This window comes from Myotis lucifugus, unplaced genomic scaffold (genome assembly GCF_000147115.1).
Source record: "Myotis lucifugus unplaced genomic scaffold, Myoluc2.0 scaffold_12, whole genome shotgun sequence".
Classification (NCBI taxonomy): domain Eukaryota; kingdom Metazoa; phylum Chordata; class Mammalia; order Chiroptera; family Vespertilionidae; genus Myotis; species Myotis lucifugus.
This window is the reverse complement of record NW_005871060.1, coordinates 14,291,422-14,313,505: the sequence shown is the minus strand read 5'-3', so window position 1 is coordinate 14,313,505 and position 22,084 is coordinate 14,291,422. Positions and strand designations below refer to the sequence as shown.

The 22,084-nt window shown below is 39.5% G+C and overlaps 1 protein-coding gene across 1 annotated transcript in view; it reads right to left on the bottom strand.

The window, feature by feature from the left end:
• The window catches only part of BMPR1B (bone morphogenetic protein receptor type 1B), a 208,213-nt gene extending 189,655 nt beyond the window's left edge, over window positions 1-18,558 (bottom strand). Inside the window, exon 1 of the mRNA XM_006084635.3 lies at window positions 18,456-18,558. The gene's annotated coding sequence lies outside the window, so the exon portion shown is untranslated. The remainder of the gene's footprint in view (window positions 1-18,455) is intronic.
• Between the last annotated feature and the right edge of the window lie 3,526 nt (window positions 18,559-22,084).

The following is a 22,084-nucleotide window of genomic DNA, read 5'->3' as shown; positions in this document are numbered from 1 at the left end:
TTTTTAAAAATATTTTTATATCCTTGATAGAAATACATCTTATATCAGTAAAATTTTTACCTCCGCAATAGGCATATTTTGACCCTGTTACATCCCTGAAATTAGAACACACATCTTAGAGTGGATGATGTATTTTAATTCACTAATTGGAGTTACCTCCTAGACTTGAGTGAAAAAAATGGATGGTAACAAAATCATCTCTGAAGCATCCCTGTGATGAGCTAAAGGCATACAGGAGAGGTGGGCCAGCTAACAAAAAAATGTTTCTCATCCAAAATTACAGTGCAGACAATGAAGAATGGGGAGCAAAAGAGAGCCAATGAAATAGCAAACTTGGCAGGATAAGTACCAGAGCTCATTTCAAACACCCTGAAGTCTTGCAAGACAAAAGACAAAAAGGAAGAGCCACACAGAATTCGTGAACACCTTCTCCCACACACACAGACTGCAAAACGAAAAACCACCCAACAGGGGCAAACTCCATGGGCACAGTATGCCCATCAAGTGGAAGCGAATCTCACACTCTATAATCACACCTCATATACCGCCTTGGAAGGCAGGCCTCCTAGGTGAGGCATCCAGTTTCACAGCTATGCTCAAACACAGGATTGTTAACACTAATCCACAGCAAGGTCTGTGAACAACAAGAAAGAAAGATAAGTTAATACCCACAAGAAATATGGCCCCAATTAGAGGACTCCACACTGGCCCTATTGACTCTTTATCTGTTATTTTGGCAAATGGACAAACCAATACCAATCACTGAATGCTGTGTGCATCAATAAAGGAATCCACAACTTAAAAAACTCTTTATCACAATCAAATCTGTTCATCTTCAGCTATCTCGTAAACAATTTCTATTTCTGATAGAAGCTAAAGGATTTTCTTTGATGTCACAAAGAATACAGCCTACATCTCACTAGAAAGAGTTACAACCAAATCAAATTGAAACTCAGCTTCTTTGATGAGTAAAAAAAGTGATAGATTAGTTTCAATTATTTTTTCCTTTAAACAACACAATAAAAATCAGTCTGTTTCCACCAAAAAGCTGCCAAAAAAAACTACTGATGGGATTTGCCAACGATACACAATTTATGTTACAAAGTTTGACAAGAGCACACAAAGTCTATCAAAGTTGTTAAAAAGAAAAGTCGAGCCTGTTATGCACCCACGTAACTAGAAATTAAACCTACTATCGTAAATATTTTGCAAACTCAACATTCTGTTCTATTTCTCACTAGAGATGAGCTTTACCAGTTGTTTTTAATCAGACAAATAAGGAAGCATGCAAATCTGATGTGCTGATCTAAATTATAAAAGAAGTTATAAAATTATAAAATAAGCTACCCCACATTCCAAAACCAGGAAAGCCTTTTATCTTTTGTGTTGTTGTTAATAATTATATTATGTCTTTATGGGAATGAGGCTATGATAAAAAAGAACTTTTCTTTAAAAAGAAAGTTTATAGGGCACGATTAAGAATACGATGAGACAATTTTAAATGTTGGATCTTGAGGTATTGTAAAGGCTTTCATTTCACTGTGAATTTGTGAAAAATGAACGTATCACCATGATCACAACTAAGTAAAATCTATTGGCAACATCACGTTAATCAGTTTTAAAATGGGGATCATAGCAGTTACTGCCTCATATATTTAACGTAAGAATTAAATGTGTTAATACATGTTACGCACTAAGAACAATGCCTTGCGTAGTATCCTATGTTAGTGTTTGCCCTTAGGATTAATACTAATATTAGCTATGAGTGTTAGCTATTAGTCTTAACAAATAGCGTTGCCAGCACTGTCTGAAGGCCCAGTCTGGTGTGGTGTATTCACATACAACTCCATTCAAGGTGCACCCCCAGGAAGCTCTTCTCACTGAACACAGCTTTTATAGACATGGCTCTCTTCTAAATTCCTGCTGATGTCTGTCGGTCTGACTGTATGTCCTACCATTTAATCACATAAACCAAGACAAAGCTACACCTGGTGGGGGATGCTGATGATGGGGGAGAGGCCATGCATATGAGGGGGCAGGGACATATGAGACACATCTGTACTTTCACCTCAATTTTGCTCTGAACCTAAAACTGCTCTTTAAAAATAAAGTCAATAAAAATCAATGATCAATCAACCATAACAGAACTCTTGGGTTTCATGATATGCTCGTGTGATGTACACTTCCATGCTCCTATAGAGTGGCCGGAACCCTTTCTCTGAGGAAAATAACATTTATCGAGACTCAATATTATAGTCAACAATATGGTGCTAACTAAGCATGGTGTCAGGTGAGTGCTAGATTTATTGGGGGGATCACTGCGTAAGTTAAATAAATGTCTAACCACTATGCTGTACAACTGAAAGTCATATATTAAATGTCAACTGTAATTGAAAAATAAAACAAAGTTAAAAGAAAATATTAAATTTGATACATATTTGTAGAAGTCATTTTATCCTCAGTAATTCTATCAGATAAGAATTAATACCGCCATTTGTAGACAAGAAAACTGAGTCTTGGTGAAGAAATTTGCTTAAGGACTTGTGAAGGTGAAAGTCTAGCAACCTGTAGCCTCTTGGAGACATTATGACAAATCCAAAACTGCTTTTCTTTCCACTAAACCATGGTGCCTCGAGCCCCTAAGTATCAATCAATTCAGTATCAATCAATTTATAAATCTGGATGAGTAGGTTTACCTTTGTGATCTCTGGCCCTTAAAAAAAAAAATTAACTGAAAGCCCAGAGCAGCTACTCTTTTCTACCGCCTGCTAGTTGAAACTGAAATAGCTTCGAGATGCCTCCAGCTTACTGTAAAATTATGTCCCAGCCTGGCCGGGTAGCTCAGTTGGTTACAGCATCAGCCTGATATGCCAAGGTTGTGGGTTCGATCCCCAGACAGGACACATATGCACATACAAGAATCAACCAATAAATGCATAAATGAGTGGAACAACAAATTGATGTTTCTGTTTCTCTGTCTCAAGTCAATCAATGAAAAAAAGTCTTAAATATATATTCCATAAAGAGAACCTCAACCAACATTTTAAGAGCAATGATGAAAGAAATGTAATGGCAAATACTAAAGCCGGAGTCTAAATGAGACTTGTTTGTCCCCCATAACAAGGTTTCTGGAAAAGGAATGCAACCTGTTCCAAATACAAACAGCAGGAACTGGAGACTAGACCAGAAAAACTGCAAACGATAAACAATGCCATCTGTGGCACGTCCTTCTGCATTTGATACTGAAACCAAAGGCTAATACAATTGTGGTTTTTAAAAATTACAGTTGTCTTTTTATGTAAGAGAAACGTACAAATGAGAGACAGAAAATTAACACGTTTTTCCTATCAATTAAAAGGTCCTAAGGAATCTAGCCTTCTTCACCTGATTCAAAATCACCCAATTCAATTATTCCACGCGTAGGCAGCAGCTCAGTAAGATTAAATTATTTTCTCTGAAAGAGTAACGTAATTTGTGTCTGGCACACAATTAACATGCTCCTGAACGAATAAAAGGAATGAATGAATTTTCATTTGCAAACAGATTAGAAATATAAATCCATCCATGAAAAGAAAGGCTAGTCTCTTAACTGACTTCACCTTTTATTCTTTTCAGAGAATGTGCTGACAAATTCATTTAATCTAAACTAGACATTTCAGAAAATAAAGACCTGTTTAACTACCTGTTTGATGGCATATATTTTGCCTCCCTTCATTCACTGTTGTAAGAGAAGATCCGTAAACTGCTTAAAAACATTCCCTGCCTCCCTGCCTGCCACAAATCTAGCCCCATACTCCTGAGCGAGGCATGCGTCACTACCTCCCCACCCCGTCTCAACTCCCTACCTCTATACAAGCCCAGGCAGAGACTGTGATTTAGCAAATTTAGGCAGAAATCTAGACACCTGTAGTTTAAAAAAGAAGGTGGGCCCTAGCTGGTTTGGCTCAATGGATAGAGTATTAGCTTGCAGATTGAAGGGTCCCGGGTTCGCTTCCGGTCAAGGGCACATGCCCAGGTTGCAGGCTCGATCCCCATTAGGGCCATGCAGGAGCCAGCCAATCAATGATTCTCTCTCATCATTAATGTTTCTATCTTTCTCTCCCTCTCCCTTCCTCTCTGAAATCAATAAAAGTATATTTAAAAAAGAAAGGGAGATCCCAGGAGATTCTGTTGTGCAGCCAGAATCTGGACTTGCAATCTCCCTTTTACAAATAATGAAATTTAAGCTCAGTTATAGATGTTGCCCGAGGTCACATGGCTGGCTAAGAAGGACCTCAGGTCATATGAACTCTTAAAGGCCCTGGGCTCCTCGAGGATAGGGACTAGAGAGCCATGTCTCTTTATGTCTCTGTTCTTTTCCTCTTTCTTTGTTTTTAGCTTAAATCTGGATGAGAAAGATTAGTTGCCTCGAAAGACCTACTTACTCGGTTTAGTTTTAGGCAGAAATATTGGTTTTGTGCTTAAATATACAGTATTTGACTTGGAAACTGAAAACTTGCAGTCAGAGACTGAGGCACTGGGATTCTCTCTTACTTTCTCTAGTCTAGCCCTAATTTCAGCCTGTATTCCATCTTCTTCATTCATGCTTTGCAACATGCTCTTCTTCTAAGACCTTTCAGAATGAATCTGGTGGTATTACTGTAGAAAACACACCTGGGGTGGACAAAGGCACTTGAGAAGGGTTTTAACAGTTACAGAAATCCAAGGGAACAGGCGACAGGGGGGGGCTGTGACCAGGAAGAGGCTAAGGACAGAGGTTTGGAGTCAGAAAGCCCTGATGGGACCCTGTCTGGTGGGTGTCACTAGACATGTTACTTGTTTCCACATGTGAAGTGCTTGAAAATTAAATGAATTTGCATAGAAATAAAGTACCTAACACATAATGGCAGTCCAAAAGTTACAGCTCATAGTAGTAATCCCAGTGTAGTAAGTCCTTAAGGTCATGGATAGTTCTTGGAAACTGTGATTTTAAGCAAAATGACGCATAATGAAACCAGTATTACCACAGGCTAATTGATATAAATAAGAGTTAGGTTCCCATGTCATATTTCTGGTCACAAAACATCTCCAAACTTCTAAATAAAGACCAAAAATACTTCTAATATTAAACACTGGAATACATGTGAGCTACACATACATTGAAGAAAGATGAATAAACACAAGTAAGATCATTCTTTTCCAACCCACTGATTCCTGTCCAAGGTGGAGGTGGCCAGGGACTATCCTGGCAGCTCAACGTGTATTCACACCCACAGGCACTAAGACTGGGATAATGCTGACAAGCCATTCATCTCACACCGGCACAGGTTTGCAATCGGGAGGAAACCGGACCCCAGAAGAGAACCATGCAGACACGGGGAGAATGTGCAAACTCCGCCCAGACGGTGGCCCCAGCTGGGAATTGATTTTTTTCCTAATCAATATTATACCAACGCAGTGTTGAATGAAATGATGTTGTTCAGGGACGTGCTGTAGTATGATCTGAATTTGTGAGTAACTGGAAGAGGGATACAATTAGAGAAAGTGTGATTCAGGACTAAAGCCATGAATAGCCCGAGGGTGCAGGTTGTAGGGCCTTTTTACAAGAATAAAATAAAATTGCAGCCCTGGTAGGGAAGCTCAGTTCCTTAGAACATCTTCCGGATGTGGCAAGTTTGCAGGCTCAATCTTCAGGAAGCAACCAATGAATGCATGAAGAGGTGGGGAATAGGTGGAACAGCAAATTGATGTTCTCTCTCTCTCTCTCAGATAAATAAATTCATAATAAATAAATACTATTATTAAAAAAGAAGAAGAAATTGCAAGGACTGGTGCTAAATGAGCCAAGATGAGCCAGAACATTAAATCTTACTACTACACCATCCTTGGCTACTTGTCCAGCTGATCCAATCACACAAAGGTATGTTTGGATATTTATAACATCATCTGCGGGCCATACAAAATTATCAACTTAAAAATTAGCCTGCTATATTTGGTCAAACATTTAATTAACTCACTCCTAATGCCTTGGCAGGGCCAGAGCAAATGATTTTGAGGGCCTTATACTGCCCACGGACCAGATGTTCCCCACTCCTGTTATAATCTAACTAGAGGCCTGGTGCACAAAAATTTGTGCACTCGGGGGGAAGGGGGGGCCTCAGCCCGGCCTGTGCCCTCTCGCAGTCTGGGACCCCTCAGGGGATGACCACCTGCTGGCTTAGGCCCGCTCCCCAGGGGATTGGGCCTAAGCTGACAGTCAGACATCCCTCTAGCAGCCCGGCAGCCCTCGGGGGATGTCCACTTGCCAGCGGGGAGCAGGCCTAAACTGCAGTCGGACATCCTTAGCGCTGCTGAGGAGGCAGGAGAGGCTCCCACCACCACCGCTGTACTGGCAGCCATCAGTCTGACTTGTGGCTGAGCAGAGCTCCTCCCATGTGAGAGCGCCCTGACCACCAGAGGGCAGCTCCTGCATTGAGCGTCTGCCCCCTGGTGGTCAGTGTGTGTCATAGTGACCAGTCATTCCCAGTCCTTCTGCTGTTAGGGTCAGTTTGCATATTACCCTTTTACTATATAGGATAGAGGCCTGGTGCATGGGTGGGGGCCAGCTGGTTTGCCCTGAAGGGTGTCCTGGATCAGGGTGGGGATCCCGCTTGGGTGCCTGGCCAGCCTGGATGAGGGGCTGATGGCTGTTTGCAGCTGGTCACACCCCCTTCAGGGTGGGGGTCCCCACTGGGGTGCCTGGCCAGTCTGGGTAAGGGGCTAAGGGCCGTTTTCAGGCTGGCGGGTGACTGAAGCTCCCAACCACTCCTTTTTTTCTTTTCCTTTTTTATTCTGGGATTTATTTACCTTCTATGGCTGTCACTGGAGCTGAGAGCCGGCTTTAGCTCTGAGGCTCGGCTCCAGCTCTGAGACCTCGGCTGCTGAAAGCAGGTACCTGGGCTTTGTTTAGCTTCTATAATTGAAACACTGTTGCAACTCCAGCTCTGAGGCCCGGCTGGCTGAAAGCAGGTTTCTGGGGTTTGTTTAGCTTCTATAATTGCAACATAGTTGCTTAGAGTGCAGTTCAGAGCTGGGCAGCGGCAGGCGGGGAACCTTAGCTTCCTCCGTCACTGGAGCAAGCAAGCCTCCTGTTCGCTTCAGCTGCCTGGCTGCCGGCTGCCATCTTGGTTGGCAGTTAATTTGCATATTGCCCTGATTAGCCAATGGGAGGCCTGTCGGAGGTACGGTTAATTACCATGTTTGCCTATTATTAGATAGGATAGAAAAAAGATTAATACACATGAAAGACAGCCACTAATTATCTCAGAACAGGCAAGCAGGCATCTGGGAAGAACTGACTATTTTTAAGATGGTTTTATTCCATACTAATACTCTATAAGCAATCTCTCACTAGGAAGTCTCACTTTATCCAATTTGTTAAAGCTACCTTCACTATGAGATAAGCATGTAAGTAGTGTTAAGACAATCTGGCAGGCAAAAGTACAACTTTCTTAACTAAGAAAATATCACTTGTTTAAAGAAGTTCACAAAATGGCTGTGACATATTCAATAAACAAACCATTAAATCTCTCAACTTTGAGTAATAATCAATCCAAATTTAATCATAAGAACACAAAGATTATGACCTCACATCCTTTCTACTAAAGACAGGTCTTTAATCTGAATTTGCCCTTCTGAATATCATGATATAAACTAAAGTTTTAATCTCAAAATATAGCATTTGAAAGAGAACAGCATATCTACTAGTATTTAATGTAGGCCTTTTGCTTAACCAGAGGAAGTAATTTAGTAATTGAAGCTAAAAACTGTAAACTCGCCATTTATTCATAATTCTAGGCTATTCTTAACAATCCATACTATAGGTTCAAACCTTGCCACTAAGAAAAGTTCATTTTACGTAGCTTATTTCAAAACTGCTGCAATGCCTTCTGTAAGAGTTTTCCCAGAGCCATTTTTCCTTTAACCTTCACTTCAAACTAAACGACACATGAAAACAATGGAAAAAATGATAGAAGTTTAGAATTACTATTCCTTAATAAATTCAAGATTTGATATTTTTTAAAACCACAAACAATTTTCATTTTCACTGGGAATCTGAAAAAGAAAAATAAACATTTCTGTCTTCTGACATTGCTACATAGGAAGCAACTAATCCCCAAAGAAAAGTGACATCAATAGCAGTCTTAAAAATTAGAGCTCAAGGCTGCAAAGCAGTAATATATTATTAATTTTAAGAGCTTACCTATGTATTAAAAATGTATTAAGATTCTAAGAGATAACTATACTCACTAATATTCCATGGCAAAACTCACTACTTTTAGCATGGGTCATACATTTGTGAGATTGCTGATGTTCTAAAAGTCTAGATTTAAAATAAAATAGGGAATTATAAAAGATATTCTTATAAAAATGTTCCAATCTCAGGAATTTTGATTTCTTATATAAATTCTCTGCAGAATTTTAAACGTCCAGGAAAAGACATTATTTCAAGGTTACTTTATCTACAGAAAAGAGACACATGGAAAGCACATAGTTTGTCACTGCACATTACAGTAATAAATTATTATTCAATAAGAAAATGTTTATTGAGACACAAAAAGTAAGGAACTTTTCAGGTAGGCTTATAACAGTTATGTAAATTTCTCTGTTAAAGTGATTTATTTTTGCTTTACTATTATACAGATTAGAAATAGATATATCTATTTTCCTATACATAAATAGTCCATAGATACTTAAGAGATTATTTCCTACCATATTAGATTAATTATTACTTTTATGGTAAGAATAAGCATTTATATTTTTCATCTTCAAGAAACAAGAACTTTTTGCTTTTCTCTTTAAAAGTTGGGAAATAGAACAGTCAAATGTTGGAAAATCTGATCATATAAAATCCAATGATATGTTATATCTATGGACACAACCTGCAATTCTACTTTGATTCTATGAAGTTATACTGAGAAAGAGATAAAGAAAACGCTCTTAGCCAATGTGCTAAATGGCAGTCCCCCTTGTTGTTTTCCTTTGTTGTGTTACAAAATGTTCCATACATGGGGCCCATGACTTACTAGATCTATTCACAGTTTCACAGCTCAGAGTTTGGCTTCATTGGTTAAGCATCAAGCTGCCCTATCACCTGTAGAGACCTGAAAAGGTGGTTATGGTTCATAAAGTAAAACTCACACAAGTGTACAGCTGCTGTTCACATTCTCAAAGAAGTCTGTTATAACAATGATGTCACAGAAAAAGGCTGGAATGTATTACATGTTGCAGACAGCCAAGCCATTCAATGTCTCTTCAATGCAGGTATACAGGTTGCACTGTAAACATTACGGAAGCATTACAATAAAGCAAAAAGTTCATTAAAGAAAATCACTGGGGGAAGGTAATGAGGGCCTCTTTACAGTTCTGCCTTTAGGAAGCCCACTTACCACTGGAACTACACAAAAAGTAACAACATCACCATCTCACGGTCTGATACCCTATTGTGAACCACAAAGCATTGCAAAAAGCCTATCTAATAAAAGACAAAAAGGGTAATTGACCGTACCTTCGCTATGCTTCCCATTGGCTAATCAGGGTGATATGCAAATTAACTGCCAAGAAAGATGGCGGTTAATTTGCATACTTAGGCGCAATGATGGGAGGCGAAAGGGGAAGGACAGAAGAATGGTGATCGGAAACCCAGGCGGCAGGAAAGAGCCGGGAGGCAGGGCAAAGGCAGCCTTCCGCCTTTGCCCTGCCCCCCCGGCCCTGGATCAGAGAACTGGGGTCACCTTTGCCCACCCCCCAGCCAGTGATCGCAATTCGAAAGCCACGCGCCAGGCAAGGCGGCACCCCCAGGACCCAAGAGCCGCCTTGCCTGCGGCCCGTGATCTTGGATTGGAAAGCCAGAGGCAAGGCGGCCCCCTGGAACCCAGGAGCCCCTCGGCGAGGTCTGCAGGCGAAGCAGCGATCAAGCTATGAGGGGGAGGGTGGGGGGCAGAAGGAGCTACAGGAGCAGCCCCGGCCGGAGACTGAAGACTCCCGCCGGAGTGAGGAGCAAAGACTGAAGGCTCCAGCCACAGTGAAGACTGTGTCCAGAGTGAAGATGGAAGGCGGTGGCCAGAGTGAAGGTCTGGGTCCCAGGTGCCAGAGGAAAACTGGTGCCAGCAGCCAGGGGAAGGGAAAGCCTATTGCACGAATCTTTTCGTGCAACAGGCCTCTAGTCTATATTAATAAAAGGGTAATATGCTAATTAGACCGGGAGACCTTCTGGGAGACCTTCCAATGTCATTCCAGACAAAGCCATGGTGGCGGGGCTGGGGCAGAGGTGGTTAGGGCGATCAAGCCAGCAAGGGGGGTGGGGCAGTTAGGGGCGAGCAGGCCGACAGGAGGGCAGTTGGTGGTGATCAGGCCAGTGGGGGGGCAATTGAGAGCGATCAGGCCGGCAGGGCAAGGCAGTTTGGGTGAGCAGGCCTGCAGGGGGGGCAATTGGGAGCAAGCAGGCCGGTAGGGGGCAGTTGGGGGTGATCAGGCCGGCAGGCAGAGTGGTTAGGGGTGATCAGGCGGGCAGGCAGGTGAGCGGTTTGGAGCCAGCAGTCCTGTATTGTGAGAGGGATGTCCCAGATTGGAGAGGGTGCAAGCTGGGCTTAGGGACACACCCCTCCCTACCGTGCACAAATTTCATACACCGGGCCTCTAGTCCTATATAATAAAAGCCCAGCGAGTGAAACAGCAGAACGACCAGAGACCAGAATGACTGTGGCCCCTTGTCCCTGCCAGCCCCGCCCCCCAGTGGGGACCCCTACCCCGATCCAGGATCCCCATCAGGGGAGACCGGCCGACCCCCACCTGTGCACTGGGCCTCTATACTAAACAATAAAAGGGTAATATGCAAGTTGACCCTAACAGCAGAACGGCCAGAATAACCATTTGACCAGTCACTATGAGGCGCACTGACCACCTCTCTGTCCCTTTTCCTGGCCGGCAGGCTCCAATCGTCCAATGGCAAACAGGGAACCGAGGGTGGGTGGCGGGGGACACGGGAGGCACCAGACCCAGGCCCCCGCCCTGCTGGTCGCTCCACACACAGCAGGCAACCCACAGTGGGGGTGGGGCCGGCAAGCAGGCAGGAACGGCCGACCTCTTGGTTCCTCCCCCCTGCCAGCAGGCTCCAACCACCTGATGGCAAACGGGTAACCAGGGGTGGATGGCAGCGGGGGCAGGCCTGATCGCAGGCCAGGCCAAGGGACCATACCCACATGCGAATTTCATGCACCAAGCCTCTAGTGTAAATTATAACTATTAAAATTATTTGAGTGCTCAAGAAAAAAATAAAAAACAGAACAGATGCAAGACACTGAAAATTTCCTAAACTCAAGTCCCAAATCTGCCACTAATCGTATCATCTTGAAAAAAAATATTTAACAGCACTCAATTTTAGTTTCTGCAACTTTAAAATGAATACCATGACAAACACTGATATATGAAGCTCCACTTCCCCACAATAGTATTCTCATCCTACATTCCTTAGGGATGGGAGGACCAAGCATCAGAATGATGACAGCTAAGCTATTCTAGCTCCCTGTCTTAAGCACTGTACACATACTAATTCATTTAACCTTCAAACGAACCTATGAAGTAGGCACTACTATTATCTTCATTCAGAGGTAAAGGCATGGAGGAACATACATGTGACGCAGCTTACCCAGTGTCACACAAGAAATGAATGGGAGAGCGAGAATTCACGTACTAACAGCGAACACCAGAGCCAGCTTTTCCTACCACCATGCTAGACTGCATATACTGGCATATACTTTGGAATGGAGAGTTCTAATTGTTTTAATTTTCTAGTAAATAGGAAAAGTCAGCACTTACTAGTGGAAGGTTTAATGACTGAGGATATTGCAGTACCTTAGATCACAGCAGTTTTACAACCCAGTACCATATATAAGCGGAGGAAGTATTGGATATTTCCCTTAGTTCCTCATCAGTTTTATTCTTTCCATAAAATGTAAACATATTTCAACGTTGCAAATAAGACTATTTTATCTGCATGGGCATACTGTATCTTATGCCTGCAACTGTAAGGCAATATTTCTTAACGCCTGCTTATATTTAGAGTTGTGCTGAGGGATAGAATTCATTCCAATAATGGTATACCATAAAGTAACAGCAACGGTTAAATTTGATATCAGCTATAAAATGACATTTAAACATGGTATCAGTTACAAATAACTACAGTTTGAAAATGAGATGTTTCGGGCATGATTATTTATAGCTAAAGGCAAACTCTACTTATCACCCTGGGAAACGGATTTGTTTAATGTACTGCCTATTTAGACGGGTTTATTTGGTGGATTAATAATAAGTAAACAAAGGATAGTTTAATCTCAGTGGTGTGAAACATAAATATTCAAGAAGTTCAACAGTTTGTTTAACATCTTGACAAAAGTGTGATCTATTCATAAAATGTCCTACATGTTCTCAATCCAGTCATATGATCACAAACCAGGTAATTTTACAGATAGAAAAGACCTTGTAATTGTTTTACCTTTCATCAAACAGGCAAAATATAAGAGATCTTTCCCTCCATTTTAATAAGCCACCTAGCTCTAAAATTTTGAGTGTTCAAACTCTTATATTGTATCTTCCAGCAGCTGTGAAAATAAAATTATCCTGACTCCATTTAAATTCCTTCTTGCCACAACATAAATATATGTGCCAAAATATACACGATTAAAAGAAAAGCCCATTTATCAGAACCAGAGCTACACACAAGACAATCCCAGTCCTCCCACTTCTTCCTTCTCTGGACGCAATAACAACATGCAGGTACACTTCCAATTAGACTGGCTTTTCTCTCTGCCAGTCTTCGGCTGTGTCAGAAAACTATGTAATCAGAGAACTCCTTTTACAACAAACAGCCACAATGCAAGGTAAGTATGGAAACAGATTCTCAACCATTTGAAACGTTTGGGGCACAGCTGGCAGAACACCTGCTGGAAATGGATGAGTGATATTTGAAACACAAAACAATAGAAGCCAAGCCCTGCTCACACAACCTTTGCTGCACGCTTCTCAGCATCAACAATTAAAAGTTTATTGAAACGCTCTGATGAAAAAGCAACAAACTGGAATTAGATGAGCATTTTGGGGTTTTCTTTTCTCGAAAACACAGAGCAACCCAGTGAAATAAGCTCCCAAAAATGAATGGTTGCCGATCAACAATCTCACAGATATGTGAAAAAGGTCTATAAAAATGCTGACTTTTGTTTATGTTGCCCATATTGCCTGCTAAAACTTTCATAACTATTTTTATCTTTTTAAATGCCTAAATATATTTTACAAACAAATATAGGAAATACGTATGAAGAAAATATTAATTTTAGCTTTACCATTTTGAACTACTAAATGTTTACTCACTCAAAATAAATAACCAGTTTCTTTTTTCTCTTTTATCACCTATAGGATAGCCAGGGTTCAAGTTTTATAACTAAAATATACAAGGTAGTGAAGAAAGAACCTAGTTGCATTTCATTACATTTATTGTCATCATTAAAAGTCCCAACATTCAAATGAAGTATCTAAATTTCTATCTCTGAGAACTCAGAACTCATTTCTAACCAATTTACTGCATTGTTATAATACACCTGCCCCAAGTACCTCAAAATTCAGAGCAACTTTTATGCAGTGGGTTAATGAAAACTAAAACAGAGAAATCAGTTAAAAGTCTGTGCCAAACACCAGTCATTCAAGAATGAAAGAATATTGTGAAGAAAACTGTGAAAGTGAGAATGAACTTTAGGGGTGAATTTTGGAGACCAACACAGGATAAAATAATAGAGCTTGGTAATATAGTCAATTCGACATAAAGGAGAGGAATAAATTTGGTGTAGTTACAGTGGCCTAAATGCATAGCTGACATGATTTTTAAAAATCCCAAAACACTTAATTGAATAATAATCTAAGTTAACTAGCAATCTAGCTCATATTAAGGCAGCCTATGTGTCTTGTACAACTCAGCAAATACTCTTTCTTCACATCTTCAACAATTGTGGTAAAGACAAAAAGGAATCTTTAAAAACGTAAAGCTCTGGTAAGACTAAAGAAATTTTTATCTGCAGGGACTAAGGCGTGGTGAAGATCCCAAAAGCAATATTGCAAAAGCCTGAACTTATTTATAAGAAGTCAGAGGGAAAAAAAAACCACACCAAATCCAGTATCTAATTGTATCTTGAATTTGTATTCTGTTATTTCATAAATGTTTGATTTTTACATCATCATCATCATACTCCAAATGCATTAGTATTGTTGGCCCAGTTCCTAGACCAAAAGAAAGGGGGAGAGGAAGTAGTATCAGATTAATTTGTAATCAGTATCTGATTCAAGACAAACAATTCATATTACAGCATTGGCTACACTAACTAGAACACTGTTGAAGTTCTCCAGGTACTTTCATGAGTGTTGGCTTTCTTCAATTGTGGTCAAGGTATCCTAAAATGACTTCTGCTTTAAAATGTCTCAAACCAAAACAAGACATTTTCCTACATAATATCTGGAGAAAGTTACATCAACCTCTAAAAATCAGAAAATATAATCACTAACCCTAAAAACTCTAAAAAGACCACTGAGATTGTTTGCTACATATTACAAAATTGTATGAGTAATATATCACCTCTACCTGATTGCCTCTATCAAGGAATTATGAGAAAATAATGAAGTTATGGCTAGATATGAAATATGAGTTATCAGTTTCCTCTGGACCTGACTTTAAATAACAAAGTTTATGAATTTTTACAAACTTGACAAAATCAAGCACAGATTCATACTGCATTAGTCTAGGAAAATTTCCAAATTTGCAAGTACAATGGGCACTCAAGCTCACTTTCAAATTGCAATTTTAAAATTTTCATGACAACCTAATAATATCACAGACCACTACATTGTCAAGAACCATTAATTTTATGTTGAAAAGTTTAGTTATTACTCTGGCTTTAAACTCATAGTATTGGGTTACCCCTTAATTTTAAAAGTTGTGAAATTAACTCTAGAGCAAAGGAGAAATGTGGGAAAAATTAAAAATTTTAATTGTAGCTCTTTTTGGCTCACATACAGAATTCTCATAAGAATCCATCACTTTAGGAATCTGGTTCCATCATCAATTTCCTTAATCATTTGTTGAAAGTTGTTGATTCCCAATTTAGGACCTCAGAGCCTTAAAAAATATTTTTCCTTCTCAAATGGTAGAGGGGACTCAGTGATTAAAAGTTCAGATTATAGAATCAGATTGTCTGGGATCTTGGACAAAGCTCAAATACCTCTCTTTGCCCTGGTCTCCCTTCCAAATAGGGTTGTCATAGAAATAGGGTATTGTGGAAATGATAAGGTGCTTTGAAAGCGGGTTTGGTATGTGGTAAACGTAGCTATTAATCCAATCGTTTTCTGTGGTGCCGCAGATTCCACAGTACCTTGAAGCTACTATCTCCCTACGTTTGAAAAGCTTGAACATATTCCAATCCTAAGTTCCAAGGACCAGTAAGAATTTGTAAAAATCGCAGTGATTCTGGACTGAGATGGAGTGTAAGTACTTGCTATTTCTCCCTTGAGGACAAATAAAAACTCTGGACACCATCTACAAAACACGCACAGAAGACCATGGGACGTGCAAAGGACCTTGGGGAACGATATGGGTATAAGTTCCCTAAATTTTCTTTCTGCCTCATACATTCTGGACTGAGTCAGCTTTATCTTCAATACACTCAGGAAACTAATATGAAAATGAGAAATATATAGTGCATATTGTGGCTGTAGATTTCAGCCTTTGTAGACTTAATCACTTGCTGTTTGTGAACCTCCTGCTCACTCCAATTCATTTTCTCTTTTTTTGACTCCTCAGGAAGATGGTTTCTCTTAATTAACTAATTTTTGTTTGTCTTTTCATTTTCTTTTTTTTAATTTATCTTTATTATTGAGAGTATTACAGATGTCCCCTTTTATTCCTCCATTAATCCTTTCTCCCCCGAGCTCACCCCACCCCTAGGACTTCACTGCACTACTGTGTCCACGGTTATGCATATAAGTTCTTTGGTTAATCTCTTCCCACCTCCCACACCCCTTCCCTCTGAAATACATCCGTTGCATGCTTCAATGTCTCTGGGTCTATTTTGCTCCCCAGTTTCTTTTGTTCATTGGATTCTACATGTAAGTGAGGGCATGTGATACCTGTCTTTCTCTGACTGGCTTATTTCACCTAGCATAATACTCTCCAGGTCCCTCCATGATGCCTCAGGGGTTCAGAGATCCTTCTTTTTTACAAGTGCATAGTATTCTATTGAATAAATGTACCACAGTTCTTTTATCCACTCATCTACTCAACTTAAACCCTTCTCACTGTCAAACTGCAAACTAATGAATCTGACTTGTTTGTGTTGCTTTCATTTCTGGTTTTGTTTTCCTTTTCCCCACATGGGTGAACAGTGTTCTAGTTGTAACATCTTAGATCCCAATAAACATTGTTTACAGCTATTGTTTAAACCCAGCCCAAGAGAAGTTACCTTACTGTCACTGTAAGATCCTTCTGTCAATCATTCCCCTTCCTACTCAGGCATCTGCATTTAGGACTTAATTATTCAGTGCAGATTTCACTATGCATGGATTAATCTCTTTCCAACACATACCAAGAACCCACCTCAACTTTCATTCATTGTTCTAATTTCTCCTGTTTTATCTGTGGTCCTTTACAAATAAAAATGATCAATATTTGGCTTTATACTAAACCTATATAAACAATCTACGACTTACTAAGGTACACTCCTTCACTATCCCATTACACTCTTATCTAGTTCATAAAGCCTCTGTCATACTTAAACTTGACCTTTGCTCTTCCTCCACCTACTGTATGTAGGTATGTGTGTACCTGTATGAGTATATGTGTATGTATATCTACTAAATAAACTTTTATAATATAAATAATTCCTTTGTACACTATGCCTTATCTTGTGTTCCCTAATTATTTCATGTGTTTAAGTCTTGTCCACCAAACAAAATCACAACCTTATTGAGAGCAACTAAATCATATTCTTATAATTTTTGTTCCATAATAAATATCATGTGCTAAATATGAAGCATGTATTAATTTGCTCATTCGACACATGACAATTGAAGCCCTACTAGTTAATGTGCTGAGGGCTGGGGATAAAGAGGAAAACAGAAGGCAGTGTCTATCCAGAAGGGGTTTACAGAGCACTCTAAGAGAGCCAAGGAAACATTTTAAAGTTTATATGGACAATCAAACCAGAGATGTATTCAAGGCTTATAGAAGGAAAGAAAGGAAGTGTCTACCTCTGCCAGGGAAAGAATGATAAAGAAAAAATATTTTCTTTAATCATGAAGGATAAGTAAAAATTTTCCAAGTAAACAATAAGTAGGAATGGCATTCAAGAAACGGAACAGAAAGTGCCAAGGAACAAAACCATGAACGAATGAGCAAGCAAATGAACTGAGAAACTATAGAAAACTCATAGGCTATGAGTACAGGTATAGAAAGGATAGAGCCAAGTGACAAGATTAGAATGGCAGGCAAGGATGAGATGAAGCTGAAGGACATAATCTTGGAGGCATCCAAGGACATATATGCCAAAGGACATAATCCTGGAAGCATCGACTGTCAATGAAGGTAGAGTGGTCGGATCAGATATCCTTTCTGCTAACAAAATGGTGGACAATTTGGAAAGGAGAAAAGTGGATAGATATTAAGAAACTATTTTAGAGTATAACTGAGAAATGATAAGGATCTGAACTAAGGGATTCGAGGAATGGAACCATAATCATTGAAAGCATAGACGTGGGTGAATACAATTAAACTGAGTGAGTAGAGAGAAGAGCCAAAGAAAAGACTGAACAACATCAACATATAACATGAATTTTTACTGAAAATCAAATCCATTCTTAGTTCGAGAATAAATGAAATATTTTTTCTACCTTTAAAACTGCAGTTCCCAATGAAAAAACAAGAAGAAACAGGTCAAGAATAACTTTAAAGCCTAAACTGGAAACTATGTTTATCTATCTACTGATCTTGGACTGTCTTTCAAACACTAAATGTTCCAATGTTCATCTCCCCTGCCCACCCCCAACCTGTCAAAGGGCTGCAAACATACCTGTTCGCCAGGTTTTCTTTTAAAAATGGATACAAATAACATTCACTTGCGGGCAGTACCTGAAGTCCACAGTCACTCTTTTCACTTGGCCTCTATGCCATTTGACTTCTTGCCTTCACCAGTACCACCCCCTTCACACACACCCCCCCCACGGGAATTCAAATGACTTTGTTAACACCTTAACTAACATGTATGTGGCCTCGATAGACATATGGTGAATTGTCTCAACATAAGCTGATACACAAAATCAATTTATGGTCTTTCCCTTAATATCAATGGTTTAATTTCTAAGAGGTGTACTATCAGGCCAAGTCTGACTTGATTTAGAATACCAACCAGATAAATATGCCGCTGATATTTATAGCATACAATGCTCTTGATGATTCATGCAAGGTACACCCACTTCCGATACATTCACTCTCTTGACCACGCTGAAACCTGCAAAATAAAAGAAATAATATATAACTACAAAAACTGTCCATGTGAGGCTCACTTCACATTTCCATAAAAACAAAACAAAAATGCACACACCTAAATCTTTTACTCCACTACTGGAGGCAACATAACTTTAGAAAGACAAAGCAATTTCCCCTGAAATCATATGCCAATATTTATTTATTCTGTTCATTTAGCTAGTGTCCTCTGAGCATCAGCTCTGAGCGTTATGGACTCTGAGTATGTCCATGCAGCACACCTGTACTGAGAAGTGCATGAAAATCTTGTATATGCCGCCTTCAGGTGAACTGACTGCCAATAAGTGAATGAGGACCGCCTCTACCCAAAGGCTACCATCGCATCCTTTAGTTCTCAGGTCTAATATAGCCTTCCTGAAAGCTATTCCCTAATGCCATGGCTAACATAACATCTCACACACATTCCAGTCGCTCTCTGTCCCTTTACCCTGTTCCACTGTCTGCATCACAGCAGCCTTGTCTTGAGTTCTATTGTTATTCTTTGTGTTTACAGTAGTCCTCCCCTTATCCACAGGGGATATGTTCCAAGATGCCCCCCAGGGGGTGCATATATAATACTATGATTTTTCCTATACAAATATACCCATGAAAAAGTTTAATTTATAAATTAAGAGATTAACAACAATAACTAATAATAAAATAGGTCAATTGTAACAGTATGCCAAAATAAAAGTTAGATGATAACTGAGATGGCAACTCAGTAAGGAAGGGGCGGGTAGTGTGGCTCCTCTGGACAAAGGGATGATTCGCATCCCAACAGGGATGCAGCGGGACAGCAAAATATTTCATCACCATACTCAGAACAGCACTCAATTTAAAATTATAAATTATTTCTTTCTGGAACTTTCCATTAAATATTTTTAGACTGTGGTTGACTGCAGATAGCTGAAATCATGCAAAGTGAAACCTCGAATAAGGGGTAACCACTGTACTCTGTGTGACTTCCACTATTGGACCATCAGCTGCAGCAGAGCTGGGAACAGTCATTCTTGTTCACCGCTTTATCCGCGGTGCCTACCACAGTGCCTGCCGTTTGCTCCGCAGACATTTGGTGGTCTAATGAATGCTTCCAAATTCACAAATTCCGTTCTAAATAAAATCCTAACAGGAAAGCATTTATTTGTTACCTCTCTGTGGGTTCTCAAGATCCAGAGAGAAGCATAACCCATAGCTTGACAAACTAATATGAATAGATTTATTCAATTGAGCTTGTATCCAGTGCCCTGGATTCAGTGGCAGTCGAATGTTAACTGCCCTTGAAGTATATTTAAACTGTCTCCAACATGAAGGAGAAGTGAGAAAAGGAACATAAGAGGAAATAAAACTAATCTTCTTACTGAAAGGAACATGAATACCACAGTCAGGAATTCATAATGCAAACACTTTTTAAAATGTCATTCAAGCTTCAAGTTCCTATTTGTTCCTACGAGTTACTGTGGTTGTGAGGGCATCCTCCCTTAGAAGAGGTAATTCAGAACCTGTGGTATTCTCTATAATTAGGCTCCTCTGGAGGTCAGCTGCACATTTGGGTTAAATAACGTGAGGGTTCTGTGTAGCACTGCTATAAAATGTCAGAGAAGAAAACAAACAAAAAGGCACACAGAATCTTGCAGTATCATACTTTCAAAAACATGTGATGGAATAAAGTTCCATTTTCAAAATCTATTTTCTTAAAGAACCCAGTATTAATTGCATGTTGATGTATAAAGCACACAAAGTTGCATTTCTCTACTTTGGATACCAGACTCTCAGTTCCTTGAGTATAGCCCATTGTACGAAATCCCCAGGTCAGGGGTGCAGTAGACAAATTAATTAGTCTATTAAGTCTCAGTCGTATCCTGGCACTGATGTTTAGGTTAGCACCTTCGGCAACAAGTTCCTAATGCTTAACTATGCTGCCATTTGTTCCTCAGAGAAATTAGGAATGAAGGGAAATAAAGAAAACACGGCTGGGACAAGTTCCCACTGACCTAAAGGCAGAAACACGCACGTGAGTCAGGGGTAGATTGGTGTATTCATAACAAGGAGAAAAACTCCGGTTGATTAGTTCTTGCTATTTTAAGTGATTAGGAGAAAAATAAATGGCTTCATATCTAAGGGAAATTTAAATGGCATTTAACACTCTACAAAATCAACCTAAAAAAAGATGATAATTTGCTATGACTTAGCACTAAAGAGAAACCAATGATCTCATATGACGAATCTCTGAAGCGCTTCGTGGGAAGATTAAACACTTTGGACTGCATGTTTGTGAATATTACAAATGACTGAAATGAATGAACCGAATCGCATATTTGAAAAAACAGACATGTGAGAATGTGTGAGCAGGCACACACGTGCACACACACGCCCACACACACACCCCCACAGAAGGGAAGAGAAAGGGGAGGGAGAAAGAGAACTATGGCTTATCTTTTATCTTATAGCCATTAGCTACTTGCAGGGTGTTTCTAAAAGAACCAAATACCATACATAGTTCAAAATTCAACAAAAGAAAAATTTGTTTATTATCATACAAGACAACAGAACACCTATGCATTGGGCAGGAATTTTCTTTTCTCTTTAAATTTTTCCTTCTCTTTTGTTCAGTGGGGCCATGGTACAGTGAAATGTTTTTATAGCATCAATGACCCAGAAGAGTGTAAGAGATCAGGTAGGCTCTAAGAGCTGTTTATGCATAAGAATTGGGTGTTGAGATGTCAAGAACAATAATGAGAGATGAATAACTCGGTGTACAATGACACCATCTGTCATAACAAATATCTGTTACATACTAGGCAACTGCACTATGCTACAATGGTGATACACCCACACTAAAATGATGTTCAAGTCCAGGCCATTTAAACTCCATCTAGAATTCTGGATGACTGAAAAGACGACCGCAGTGATTATGTCTTACATTTGTTACTATTGTTTGGCTAATTTTCTCCAAACTCAGTGCCATTAAATTGAGGATTATTAAAATATAATTACATTTACTGGGCTTTTACTTCAGAAAAAAATCTGATATACTGACATAGAAAAAATTAGATAAGATACTAATTTAATATCATTTATAATAGCAAAAAACTGAAACAATGTAAATGCCCAACAATAAGGAGATAGTTAAATAAATGATCATGTAATAAAATATTAAGAAGTCATTAAATGCCATGCTTTCAGGGAATGTTGAATTCCAGGAATCCCTAGGTTATGGCAGGCACAAAATAAAGAATTGTTAAATGAATAAACCACAATGCAGTTTAGGAAATCATGTGCATATTTGATTCAAATTTTAATACCAATATTCACATTATATTAAAATGTATTATATAGATTTTGTATGTAAGATGCACACTCATACGAAAGAAGAAAGAAGACACCAAAGTGTATACAGAGGTTACTTTGGGCAGTAGAACTATATTCTACACATATTGCCTTTACAATTAGAATTGAAGCGGTTGTAGCCACTTCAATAATTTGAGTCCAGGAGTCCAGTGATGCTTCTTGTAT